This window comes from Phacochoerus africanus, chromosome 9 (genome assembly GCF_016906955.1).
Source record: "Phacochoerus africanus isolate WHEZ1 chromosome 9, ROS_Pafr_v1, whole genome shotgun sequence".
Taxonomy (NCBI): Eukaryota; Metazoa; Chordata; class Mammalia; order Artiodactyla; family Suidae; genus Phacochoerus; species Phacochoerus africanus.
Window position 1 is genome coordinate 1,822,249 of NC_062552.1, and position 12,497 is coordinate 1,834,745.

The window sequence follows — 12,497 nt, forward strand, 5'->3', positions numbered from 1 at the left end:
CCAGGGGTAGCCACAGGTGCAGGACACTGCAGCCTTTGGGCCACCCCCATCCCCGGTCCCGTTTCTCTATTGTCTCCGTGGTGTTTCGGGGCGGGGGTTTGAGTCCAGGTGTGGAGGAGAAGAAAACAAAATTCCATTCTCAGGATCAGGGGGATGTTCGCCCGGGTGTGGCCGCGGCCAAGGCCAGAAGCCTGTGCCCCGTCGGCCTGGGCAGAAGGCAGGCTGCTGCTGTTTGCAGGAGATCCGGTTAAAACCCTCTCCCCTAAAAAACAAATTAGACGAGATCATTCATAAAATATGCCTGTTTCATCCTGTAAGGACATGGTTTACTCCGTCCTCCAACTGAGTGGGTGTACTCAGGGGAAAGTGAGGCTTCCAAATTATCATTGAAAACGGTGAAGTCATCTTTTTAAAGAGGATGCACTAAAAATCCTGTTGCTTGGCTTCGAAGTGGTATGAGGCGCTCACATAGCTGTCGGCCCTTTTCTTCTGCCTTGAATTATGACCAAGAGGAATTTTTTTCCGCAGAAAGATTTGTCTCTGGTCCGATGTAAGTAAGAAGTTTCTCATCGCCTGCGTGCGCTGGGAGCCCAGGCCTCTCAACGGGCTTGAAGGACGTGGCCGAGGCTGAGCCGAGCTGGCAGGGCTGCCCCGGCACCGTATCTGATCTCTGTGCCGCGGACTTGGAGCCGAGGCCCCGGGAGGGATGTCGCTGGTGAGTTGCGGTCCGTGTTTGCATCCCTTCTGCAAGGTGTCCTTCCTTTCCTGATCAGAAGTTGCCCGACTGAGGCCGCTATTGAATGGCACACATGCCGTAGGGTTTCTCTAGAATGTGATCTCCCGTCTCTCTTTGTACCCAGATAATGGTAGGTTAGAGAACAAGGAAGAAGGCGGCAAATCAGAGTGTTTCAAAAATGATGACACCAGAACAGATTCCGATTCCCCCCCTCAGGACGAAGCTGAGCTTGCAACCTCTTCAGCACCTGCTCCACTGGGACAGTTTTGATCTCCGACTGCATGGATTTGGACTTGAGCCGGCTGCTAGGTGATGACGCTGTGACTTTACGCAGGTCACCCAGCTGCTCGGTGCCTCGGCGTCTGCATCTGTGAGGTGGAGATCTCAAGAAAGCTGTCCATTTCTTCCAGGTTGTCAAATTTGTTGGCGCACAGTTGTTCAGAGTATTCTCTTACGGTGTTTTGTATTTCTGCGGTGTCCGTCTGATTTCTCTTTTTTCATGTCTTATTTTGTTTGAGTTTTTTCTCTCCTCTTCTTGGTGAGTCTGGCCAGAGGTTTGTCAATTTAGTTTATCTTTTCAAAGAACTAACTCTTGGTTTTATTGATTTTTTTTTCTATGGTTTTATGACTATTTTATTGGCTTCCTCTCTGATCTTTATGATTTCCTTCCTTCTGCTGACTTTAGGGCTTGTTTGTTCTTTTTTTTTTCCTAATTCACTTAGGTGGTGGGTTAAGTTGTCGATTGGAGATTTTTCTTCTTTTTGGAGGAAGGTCTGTATCACTATGAATTTCCCTCTAAGCACAGCTTTTGTGGCATCCCATAGATTTTGAGTGGTTGTATCTTCATTATCATTTGTCTCAAGGTATATTTTAATTTCCTTTTTGATTTCCTCACTGACCCATTGGTTTTTTTTAGTGGCATGTTGTTTTGTCTCTGTGTAGTTAGTTTTTTCTCATTTCTTTTCCTGTGGTTGATGTCTAGTTTCATGCCACTGTGGTCAGAGAAGATACTTGAAAGAATTTCTATACTTTTAAATGTGTTGAGGTTAGTTTTGGGCCCAGTATGTGATCGATCCTTGAGAATGTCCCATGTGCACTTGAGAAGAATGTATTCTGATTTTTTGGGGTGTCATGCCCTGAAAATGTCAACTAAGCCTACCTTTTCTACTGTGTCATTTAGGATCTGTTCTGGCATATTGATTTTCTGTCTAGAGGGTCTGTCCACTGATGCGAGTGGGGTGTGAAAGTCTCCTACTATGATTGTGTTCCCATCAATTTCTCCTTTTATGTCTGTTCGTATTTGTTGGAGGTATCGGGGTGCTCGTATATGAGGGGCATATATATTGACGATTCTAATGTCCTCTTCTTGAATGGATCCCTTTATCACTCAATAGTGCCCTTCTTTGTCTTTCTTTATGGCCGTCATTTTAAAGTCTATTTTGTCTGATACAAGTATTACACCTCCTGTCTTGTCCATTGGCGTGAAATATCTTTTCCCACCCCCTTATTTTCAATCTCTATGCCCTAAGGTGCCCTAAGGTGAGTCTCTTGTAGACAGCACATTGTAGGCTTTTGCTTTTTTGGTCCAGTCTGCTACTGTGTGTCTTTTGATTGGAGCATTTAGTCCATTGACATTTAAACATGGCTTGAGGGCCCTTCTCACGTCACCTGCTCCTTTCACCCAGCTGCGGCCAGCTGGCCTCAGAGCTGCCCAGACCCTGAGGGTGGCGGTGCTCACAAGTCCTGAACCCGACTCACTGGAGAGTCGGAGGAGAGTCCTCTTGTCTCAGATCTTCCTCAGGACGGTCCCCTGTTCCTGTTCTGCTTCCTGGCTCACAAGGGGACCTGGGCCGAGGGAGTGGCCACCTTCCCAAGGGGTTGGTTCTAATCTCAGGTGGTGCCCTGAGCTGGGGTGGGGCTCCTGCTGTGTGTGGTACCGAGTCCCGGCATTGTGCCTGGGGAAGACTGGACAGCCCCCAGGGCGTCTGGGCCAGAGGATACCAGTCAAAGGAGTTTCCAGGCCTGTGATCCACCTCCCAGCCCCAGGCGTGACCGGGCTGGGCCTGCCCAGCAGGGTGGGGCCTTTGCTTCCCTCTGGAGGTGGGTGCTGCAGGGGGCAGGGACCAGGGTGTACCCAGGCCAATGCATCTGAGGAACACCGTGTCTGCTGTAGCCCTCCCCCCCCCCCCCCAAGAGCCATGCCCCCGGCACCGCTGCAGGCCTTTTCTGGAGCCCTGCCAGGAAGGGGGCTCACTGTGGCTACCGCCTACGGAAGACCCGCTGGTGTGGTGCCAGGTGCCGGTTCCTTCACAGGGACTGCGTCTCCGCGGCCTCATCCGGAGGCTGTGGCGTGGGACCTCTGTGATTCCTGCAGAAGGATGGGGTGGGGCTGTGTGGGGTTGACAGCAGGGTGACCACCCGTTCATGGGTCACCGGGCCAGGGTCACCCACTGCCTCAGAGCCCCAGCCCCTACCGTCTACACTACCCCTCCTCCCGGGGAGGCAGGGACATGGAGTTTGGTGCCTGTGCAGACACACAAAGTGAAGTAAGAGTTTTAACTGAGGGACCCCCCCGCCTCCACCGCCTCCAGCCCTGAAAATTGACTGCCAGCCTTTTCAGCTATGCTGGCCTCACACCATCCTTCTTGTAATTGCGTAGCAACTACGTGCCCTATGTCCAAGCCAGCAGCCCTGCTGATCGCGCTCCAAGCATTGCTTATCAGCTTCGCTTCCGTCACCTTAATGCTCAGTTTCTTAGGCAGGAGCACTGTCTGCTCGGGGAAGGGCGAGGTCCGGGCTGCTCACACGGGAAAAGCAAGAGCCTGTAATGTATAAACGTTGCAGAGAACAAAGGCCTGGTGCTCAGACTCTGGCGGTGGCTCCTCTGAGCCCGCACCAGCGGGGAATAAACCTCACTCTCCCGCATCTCCGAGGGCCCTTTGTCTCCTTCCGCTGCCACAATTTCTGCAGTTTCTGCAACAACAGGACCCACCTTAGAGAGGACAAGGCCTGGCTGCTCCCAGGACTGAGAACTGAGAGCGGCTCAAGCCCAAGACTGGCCACTAGGGGGCGCCCACACACGCTCTACAAAGGCTTTGACAACTGAAGGCTCAGGGGACTCCCAGCCCAGTGACAGCAGCTAGAGCTAGTGACCTGAACCTAAGCAGGTTGGTTACCTGCTGACACAAAGATGACAATATTCTCCATGGAATTTCAATGAGACCCCGAGTTTCCTGACTTTATCATGAATGTAGCTGGAATAGAATTCTAAATGACTTGGCGTTCAAAGAACCAAGATCTCGATTTGTGTGGGTGGAAAAAGAAAATCCAGAGATGCTAACACAGATGATCCAGATGTGGGAACAAGCTCGCGCCACAGCAGCTCCAATTATGAAGATGCTCCAGTGACCCATCGCAACTACTTTAGAAGCCAATGGAAAAGTGAAAACATCCTCCATAAATGAATGGCAGGTATAAAAAGGGAACACGTGGACATTTTAAAGGTGAAAAATACAGGAACCCACATACTGTCTCAGGAGCAGAATAGAGGAAGTGAAGGAAAAGCCACTGAGCTGAAGATGCATCGATAGAAATGATCCCCCCTGAATAATAGATAAAAGGACAGAAAAGCATGAACGTAGCCTCGGAGACCTGTGGGATGATAACAGAAGACCTAAGACAGGTGTCACTGGACTCCCAGAGGAGAAGAGAGGGGGCGCCCTGCTGAGACGTATTGGGGGAAATAATGGTAAAATCTTTCTGAATTTGGTGAAGGACATAAACCTACTAATTCAGTCCCAAACAGCAGGAGCTACAATTCACACACACAGAGCAAAGCAACTCTGTCCCAACGAAACGGCTGAACGGAAGGCAAAGGACAAATACTGAAACCAGCCAAAGGAGAAATGTATTACCTACAGGGACACAACCTTTCAAGTGACTGCAGATTGCTCAGTAGCATCCATTTATCTCTATAACAGAGACAGGAGATCAGCAGGAGAGGAAATAACTGACGTTTGGCATCAGATGTTAGTGGGATCGAACTGACATGTTAGTGGGATCCATCCCACGACAGCAGAACACACGTTGTTTTCAAGTATACACGGAACATTCCCTGACACAGACCATATCCCGAGTCAGATCAGATTTCAAAGAATTGAAATCATACAGAATAAGTTATCTGACCAAAGTGGATTTAAACTAGAAGTCCGTAGAAGAAAGATCGTAGAAAAATCACCCCACACTTGAAAATTACACGGAACACTTACAAATAATCCATGGATCAAAGAGGAAAGTCCTTGAACTAAATGGAAATGACAATACAGGATATAAAAATGTGTGCGACGCAGATAAAGAAGTGCTTAGAAGGAAATGTATAGCATTGGATGCTCATTTTAGAAAAGAAGAAAGGCTCGAATCAATAGTCTAAGCTTCCACCTTAAGAAATAGTAATTAGACCTGTTTAAACCCAACAGCAGCAAAAGGAAGAAAATAACGAAGGCAGGACTAGAAATCAATGAAATCAACCCCAAAACCAATATAGAAAATGAAACCCAGAGTTGGTTCTTTGAAAAAAAAGCAGGGAAATTGTCAGGGAGTTCCCCTTGGGGCACAGTGGAAATGAATCCAACTAGTGTCCATGAGGATGCAGGTTTGATCCCTGGCCTCTCTCAGTGGGTTGGGGATCCAGCATTGCTGTGAGCTGTGGTGTAGGCTGGCAGCTGTAGCTCCAATTAGACCCCCTAGCCTGGCAACCTCCATATGCTGCAGGTGCAGCCCTAAAAAGCAAAAAAAAAAAAAAAAGCAGTTTAGGTTTATAAAAAATTGAGAAGATAGTGCAGAGTTTCCATACACTCCATGGCTATAGCTTCCCTAGTATTATCTTACGTTCCTGTGGTGTATTTGTTACAATTAATGAGCCATCGCTGACGCATTATTAGCCAAAGTCCATCATTTACTGGGATGACCTAGCTTTTCACCTAATGTCTTCTTTTCTGTCCCAGAGCCCCATCCACGCTACCTTTGGTGTCTTGTCTTCTCGGATTTCTCAGAGTCTTGGTTCTGAGGACCTTGATGGTTTGAAGCACACGGCTCAGGGGTCCTGCAGGATGCCCTCTGGTGGAACGTGCTCGGTTGACTCCTCAGGACTGGACTGGAGTCATGGGCTTGGGGAGGAAGATGAGAGGGCAAGTGCCCTCTCGTCGCCTTGAGGGTCCTTTACGACTCATCCCATCAGCATGCTTCCTGACTACTGATGTTGGACTTGATCGGATCCTCTGGCTGAAGCCCCTGTATTCCCTTTTCCCCTTTCCATGCTGTAGGATTTGGAGAGAAGTCGCTTTGTGGAGCCCACACTTGCGGGGGGGGGGGGTGATGCTGCCCTCCTCTAGACTGGAATATCTACCTAATTTACTTGGAATTCTTCTGCAAGGAGGTTTATTTCTTCTCCATTTATGTCATTATTCCATTAGTTGTGCTTTTAAAATTATCGTGGATTTCCCATTGTGGCTCAGTGGTATGGAACCTGACGAGTATCCATGAGGACTCGGGTTCGAGCCCTGGCCTCGCTCCGTGGGTTAAAGATCCAGCATTGCCGTGAGGTGTGGAGTACGTCACAGATGTGACTCGAATCTGGTGTGGCTGTGGTGCAGGCCAGCGGCTGCAGCTCCAATTCAACCCCTGGCCTGGAAGCTTCCATATGCCACGGGTGCAGCCCTAAAAAGACAAAAAACGAGGAAAAAATGTGTTCGTTCACCATATCTGCTCCGCTTTGGCCTTTGGGAACCCTTTTAGAAAGCAGGAACTGGCCACTAGGTGTTGCCTGGTGATACAGCGTGACTTCTTTCGGGCTCCTCAGCTGGCAGGCTGGAGACGCGGGTGTGTGCACAACAACCCCGTGTGTGCAGACATCCCTAAGTGTCTGTGTGGAGCCACCCGTGTCTGCACTAAGTCCTCACCGTCTTCAGGGTATGTCCACCCAAAAATCTGAACATAGGTGTTTCTAGCAGCTTTATACAAAATTGCCAAGACCTGGAAGCAGCCAAGATGTGCACATTCACGCGATGGGATATTGTTCAACAGTGAGAAGAGATGAGTTGTCATGTCACAGAGACACATGGGGGGACCGTCCCTTCGTTCCACGCCCTCTCCCGTATGTGTTATTTGTAGACTTATTAATAATGTCTTTTCTGACTGCTGCAAAATGGTACCTCATTGTAGTTTTGATTTGCATTTCTCTAATAAATTTTTTTGTCTTTTGTCTTTTTTTTAGGGCGACACCCACAGCCTATGGAGGTTCCCTGGCTAGGGGTCTGATTGGAGCTACAGCTGCCAGCTTACACCACAGCCACAGCAATGCCAGATCCGAGCCACATCTGCAGTCTACACCACAGCTCAGGGCAACACCGGATCCTTAACCCACTGAGTAAGGGTAGGGATCGAACCCGCAACCTCATGGCTCCTAGTCGGGTTCGTTTCCGCTGAGCCACGATGGGAACTCCTTTTTTTTTCTGATTTTTTTTTTTTTTTTGGCATTTCTCTAATAATTTGTATGTTGAGCGTCTTTTCATGTACCTAGGGGCCATCCCTATGTCTTCTTTGGAAAAATGTCTATTGAGGTCTTCTGCCCATTCTTTCATTGGGTTGTCTGGTTTTTTGATGTTGAGTTATATGGGTTGTTTATTTGTTTTGGAGATTAAGCCCTTGTTGGTTACGTCATTTGCAAATATTTTCCCTCATTTGGTTGTCTTTTCATTTTGTTTATGGTTTCCTTTGCTGTGCAAAAGCTTTTAAATTTAAGGCCTGTTTCTTTGTTATTTGTTTATTTTCGTATTTATTTCTCTTGCCTTAGGAAACTGACCTAATAAAACATTTGTGTGATTTATGTCAGAGAGTGTTTTTCCTATGTTCTCTTCCAGGACTTTATGGTGTTGTGTCTTATGTTTGAGTCTTTAAGCCGTTTTGAGTTTATTTTTGTGCATGGTGTGAGGGTGTGTTTGCACTGATTTACAAGCAGCTGTCCAGTTTTCCCAGCACCACTTGCTAAAGAGGTAGTCATTTTCCAGTTTGTATTTTGCCTACTTTGTTGAAGATTAATTGACCTTAGGCGTCTGGGTTTATTTCTGGGGTCTCTATTCCATTGAGCCATACATCTGTTTTTGTATCAATACCACAGTCTGTCTGTCTTTCTTTCTTTCTTTCTTTTTTTCTTTCTTTCTTTCTTTCTTTTCTTTCTTTCTTTCTTTTCTTTCTCTCTTTCTTTCTTTCTTTCTTCCTTTCTCTCTCTCTTTCTTTCTTTCTTTTTTTCTCTCTCTCTTTCTTTCTTTTCTTTCTCTCTCTTTTCTTTTCTTTCGCTCTCTTTCTTTCTCTTCTTTCTTTCTCTCTTCTTTTTCTTTCCTTCTGTCCTTCCACCCTCCCTCCCTTGCTCTTTCTCCCTTCCTTCCTTCCTTCTTTGGCTGTGCCCTCAGCAGGTGGAAATTCCTGGGCCAAGATTGAACCTTCATGACAGCAGCAACCCAGCAGCTGCACCTGCAGTGCGACCCAGGAGAGCCCCAACAGCACAGTGTTTTGATCCCTGTGGCTTGGTGGTACTGTCTGATGTCTGGGAGAGTGGTGCCTCCTGCTGTTTTTTGTTGTTGTTGTTGTTGTTGTTCTCTCCTCAGTGTTGCTTTGGCAGTTCTGGGTCTTTCATGGTTGCATATAAATTTTTGATCATTTGTTCTAGTTCTGTGAAAAATGTCATGGATAATTCGATAGGGATCACGTTAACTCTGCAGATTGCTTTGGGTCGTATGTCCATTTTAACAATATTAATTCTTCCAACCCAGGAGCATGGGATATCTCTCCATTTCTTCAAATCCTCTTTAATTTCCTTGATTAATGTTTGATAGTTTTCACCTCCTTGCCCAGGTTTATACTTATGTCTTTAATTTGGGAGGGGGTGCAATTTTGAAAGGTTTTTTAATATTCCTTTTCTAATATTTCATTGTTACTATACAAAAATGAAACCAATTTCTGAATGTTAATCTTTTTTTTTTTTAGACTTTTTGCCTTTTTCTAGGGCCGCTCCCCACGGCATATGGAGGTTCCCAGGCTAGGGGTCAAATTGGAGCTGTAGCCACCGACCTACACCACAGCCACAGCAACTCGGGATCTGACCCGCGTCTGCGACCTACACCACAGTGCACAGCAACGCTGGATCCCCAACCCACTGGGCAAGGCCAGGGATGGAACCTGCAACCTCATGGTTCCTAGTCGGATTCGTTAACCACTGCACCACAACAGGAACTCCCTGAATGTTAATCTTGTATCCTGCTACTCTGCTTAATTCATTTATCAGATTGAGTAGTTTTTAATTACTTAGGGTTTTCTATATACAGTATCATGTCATCTGCATCTAGTGACAATTTTCTCTTCCCTTCCAATTTGGATACATTTTACTTCTTTGTCTTATCTGATTCCTGTGGCCAGGACTTCCAGTTTTATATTGAATAAAAGCAGTGAGAGCGTTCCAGATTTTAGTGGGAAGGCTTTCAGCTTTTCTCCATTGAATATTATATTGGCTGTGGATTTGTCATAAATGGTTTTTAGTTATGTTGAGATATATTCCCTCTAAACCCACTTTGGCAAGAGTTTTTATCATGAATGGATTTCGGATTTTGTCAAATGCTTTTTGAGGAATTCCCGTCATGGTGCAGCGGAAATGAATCCGACTAGGAACCATGAGGTTGTGGGTTCGATCCCTGGCCTCACTCAGTGGGTTAAGGACCCGGTGTTGCCGTGATCTGTGGTGTCGGCTGCAGACATGGGGAGGATCTGGCGTGGCTGTGGCTGTGGTGGAGGCCGGCAGCTGCAGCTCCCATTAGACCCCTAGCCTGGGAACCTCCATATGCTGCGGGTGTGGCCCTAAAAAGACAAAAAGACAGGGAGTTCCCTTCACGGCTCAGTGGTTAACAAACTTGAGTAGGATCCATGAGGCCGAGGGTTTGATCCCTGGCCTTGCTCAGTGGGTTAAGAATCCGGTGTTGCCATGAGCTGTGGTGTAGGTTGCAGACGTGGCTTGGATCCCATGCTGCTGTGGCTGCAGCTGTAGCTCTAATTTGACCCCTAGCCTGGGAACTTCCATATGCCGCAAATGTGGCCCTAAAAAGCAAAAAAAAAAAAAAAAAAGGTTTTAGTGCATCTATTGAGATGACCATGTGGTTTTTGACTTTTCTGTTAGTGTGGTACATGACATGGAGAGATTTACATATGATGAACCATCCTTGGGAACCTGGGATGAAGGTTGTGGTGTACGATTTTTTTTTTTTTTATGTGTTGTAGGATTAGGTTAGCTAAAGTTTTGTTGAGAATTTTTGCATCTATATTCATCAAAGACACTGGCCTATAACTTTATTTTTTGATGGTATCTTTGTCTGGTTTTGTATTTGGGTGCTGGTGGCTTCAAGTCAGCGATCTTGAAGGGACCCACCCCTCCGGAGTGCTGGTCCCGTCCTGATTGCTGTTTTTCTCTTCTCTCTCTCTCTCTTTTTTTTTCTACCCACCTATGTGGAGGGTTTCTTGCCCTTTTGGGGTCTGAAGTCTTCTGCCAGCGGCCAGCGGATGTTCTGTGCGAATCGTTCTACATGTAGACGTGGTTTCGTGGGCGAAGGTGAGCGCCACGCTTGCTCCTCCACCGTCTTGATCCCACCTCCTGGCTGATAGATTTATGTCGTGGTGTTGGATCCAAAAAATCGCATGCCCTGGGGAACTAGAAGAGAGGACCCCCCCCCCCCCGCCCCCGCCGTGAGGCCCCTGATTGCTGTAAAGGGAGAGGGGGAAGGAAATCAGGCTTTCAGGTTCCCAGGCCCCCTGCAGCCCCCAGGCCTGTTCCGGAGGCAGGAGGGATCTTTCGGGTCGTCGTTAGAGTCGATGGCCACCAGAGGGCGACAGAGCCCGCCTGGTGCTCCACGTGGGCCCTTCCAGGCTCAGAGCTGGGTTTCCAGGCAGGGAAGGGGGCACAGAGGATGTGACCAGCGAGGGGGTTGCTTGCAGGCCCCTCTGGGCCCCCTTTCCATTGTCTTCCTTGAGAGAGGGGACCGAACTCTGCTCAGACCCGTGGGTCCCTTCAAGATCGCTGACTTTTTCCAGCGTCCAGACACCGGGACCGACCGCCCGGGGTCCGACCGGCATGTGACGTCACAGTCAGACCTCTGAGCTCGAGACACCCGGCTTGAGCCACGGGCGTGCGGTTCTCCGCAGGCAGCCTCGCAGGGCCTTTGGCACCTGGGAAGCTCAGCTGATGCTCCTGAACGCGGCTTGCGGAGAAGCTGAGAGTTTGGTGTCGGTCCTCATCCCTGCCTGCGCACTCTCTCCCTCAGAGGTTTCTTGTTCCTTCGGAGACCTTTCCCCCTGTCCTTGACCTCTGGGGGTCAAGTCCGTGAATTCAGTGGGACGCTGATGGGCTTCAAGCCCGTTCTGTGCCGAGGAGCGGGTGTGGCGGATCGGCGTGGGGAAGTGGAGTTGGGACGGGAGGCCTGGGGTCCTGGATCGCTTTCAGAGGGAAGTTTTCCCCTCAGTAAGGCTCGATCACTCTGAGAAGGACTGGAGGAAGGAAGTCAGCCTCTCAGGTGTTCAGGCGCATTGCAGCCCCTGCCCTTGCTCAGGGGGCGGCTGAGGGAAGGGCCGGAAGAGGGCGCTCGAGCACAGAGGCCGCCTGGTGCCCCCGCTGTGTGCTCCGAGCTGGGCTTTGAGGTGGGCGGGAGGAGCGCCAAGGTGTGACTCTGCAGGAGGGTAAGTGAGGGTGTGCCTCCGATTCTGCGGCTGAAATTGCCTTGCATGATGCAGGGAATTTAGTTCCACGTTCACATCTAGGGGTCCATCCGAGACTGACAGACGGAACCTTTTCTTTTCCTTTTTTTTTTTTTTTAAGGAAACCCCAGACAGTTCTCCATGGTGGTTGTACCAATGTACGTTTCCTACAGCAGTGCAGGAGGGTTCCCTTTTCCTCCACAACCTCTTCGGCGTGTATTTATTATCAAAACTTTTTTTTTTTTGGTCCTTTTTAGGGCCACACCGGCCGCATATGGAGGTTCCCAGGCTAGGGGTCGAATCGGAGCTGCAGCTGCTGGCCTACAGCACAGCCCCAGCAACGCTAGATCCTTAACCCACTGAGCGAGGCCAGGGATCGAACCCACAACCTCATGGTTTACTAGTCGGATTTGTTAACCACTGAGCCACGACAGGAACTCCAACATATTTTTCAATGGCCAGAGAAGTGGACCAACTTTCTGAATGTGGCTGTCATTTGACTTACCACAGGCACACCTCTAGAAATACCTGGCTTGAGGCTTGGGGATGAGTTTCGTTTTAAGACTCAGGCTTGCCTGGTGTCTGTGACCTAGAAAGCTGAGCTGTGGTCGTGACTGCAGCGTCTAACTGAGGTTCGAATTTACAGGGCACTCTTCCTCTCCCTGTGAAGCCTGCCTCGATTACTTTCTGCGAAGTTCCTTAGTCTTTTTCCTTCTGAGGTTTTTCTTTCTGTTGTTGACCTCTGCCGGAAAAACGAGAATTAAAACCTTCTCCATGAGGAGTTCCCATCTTGTGGCTCAGCGGTTAACAAACCCGACTAGCACCCATGAGGACACGGGTTCAGTCCCTGGTCTCAAACGGTGGGTTAAGGATCCGAGATTGGCGTGAGCTGTGGTGTAAGTAGCAGAAGTGGCTTGAATCCCGCATTGCTGTGCCTGTGGCGTAGGCCAGCAGCTGCAGCTCCGATTTGACC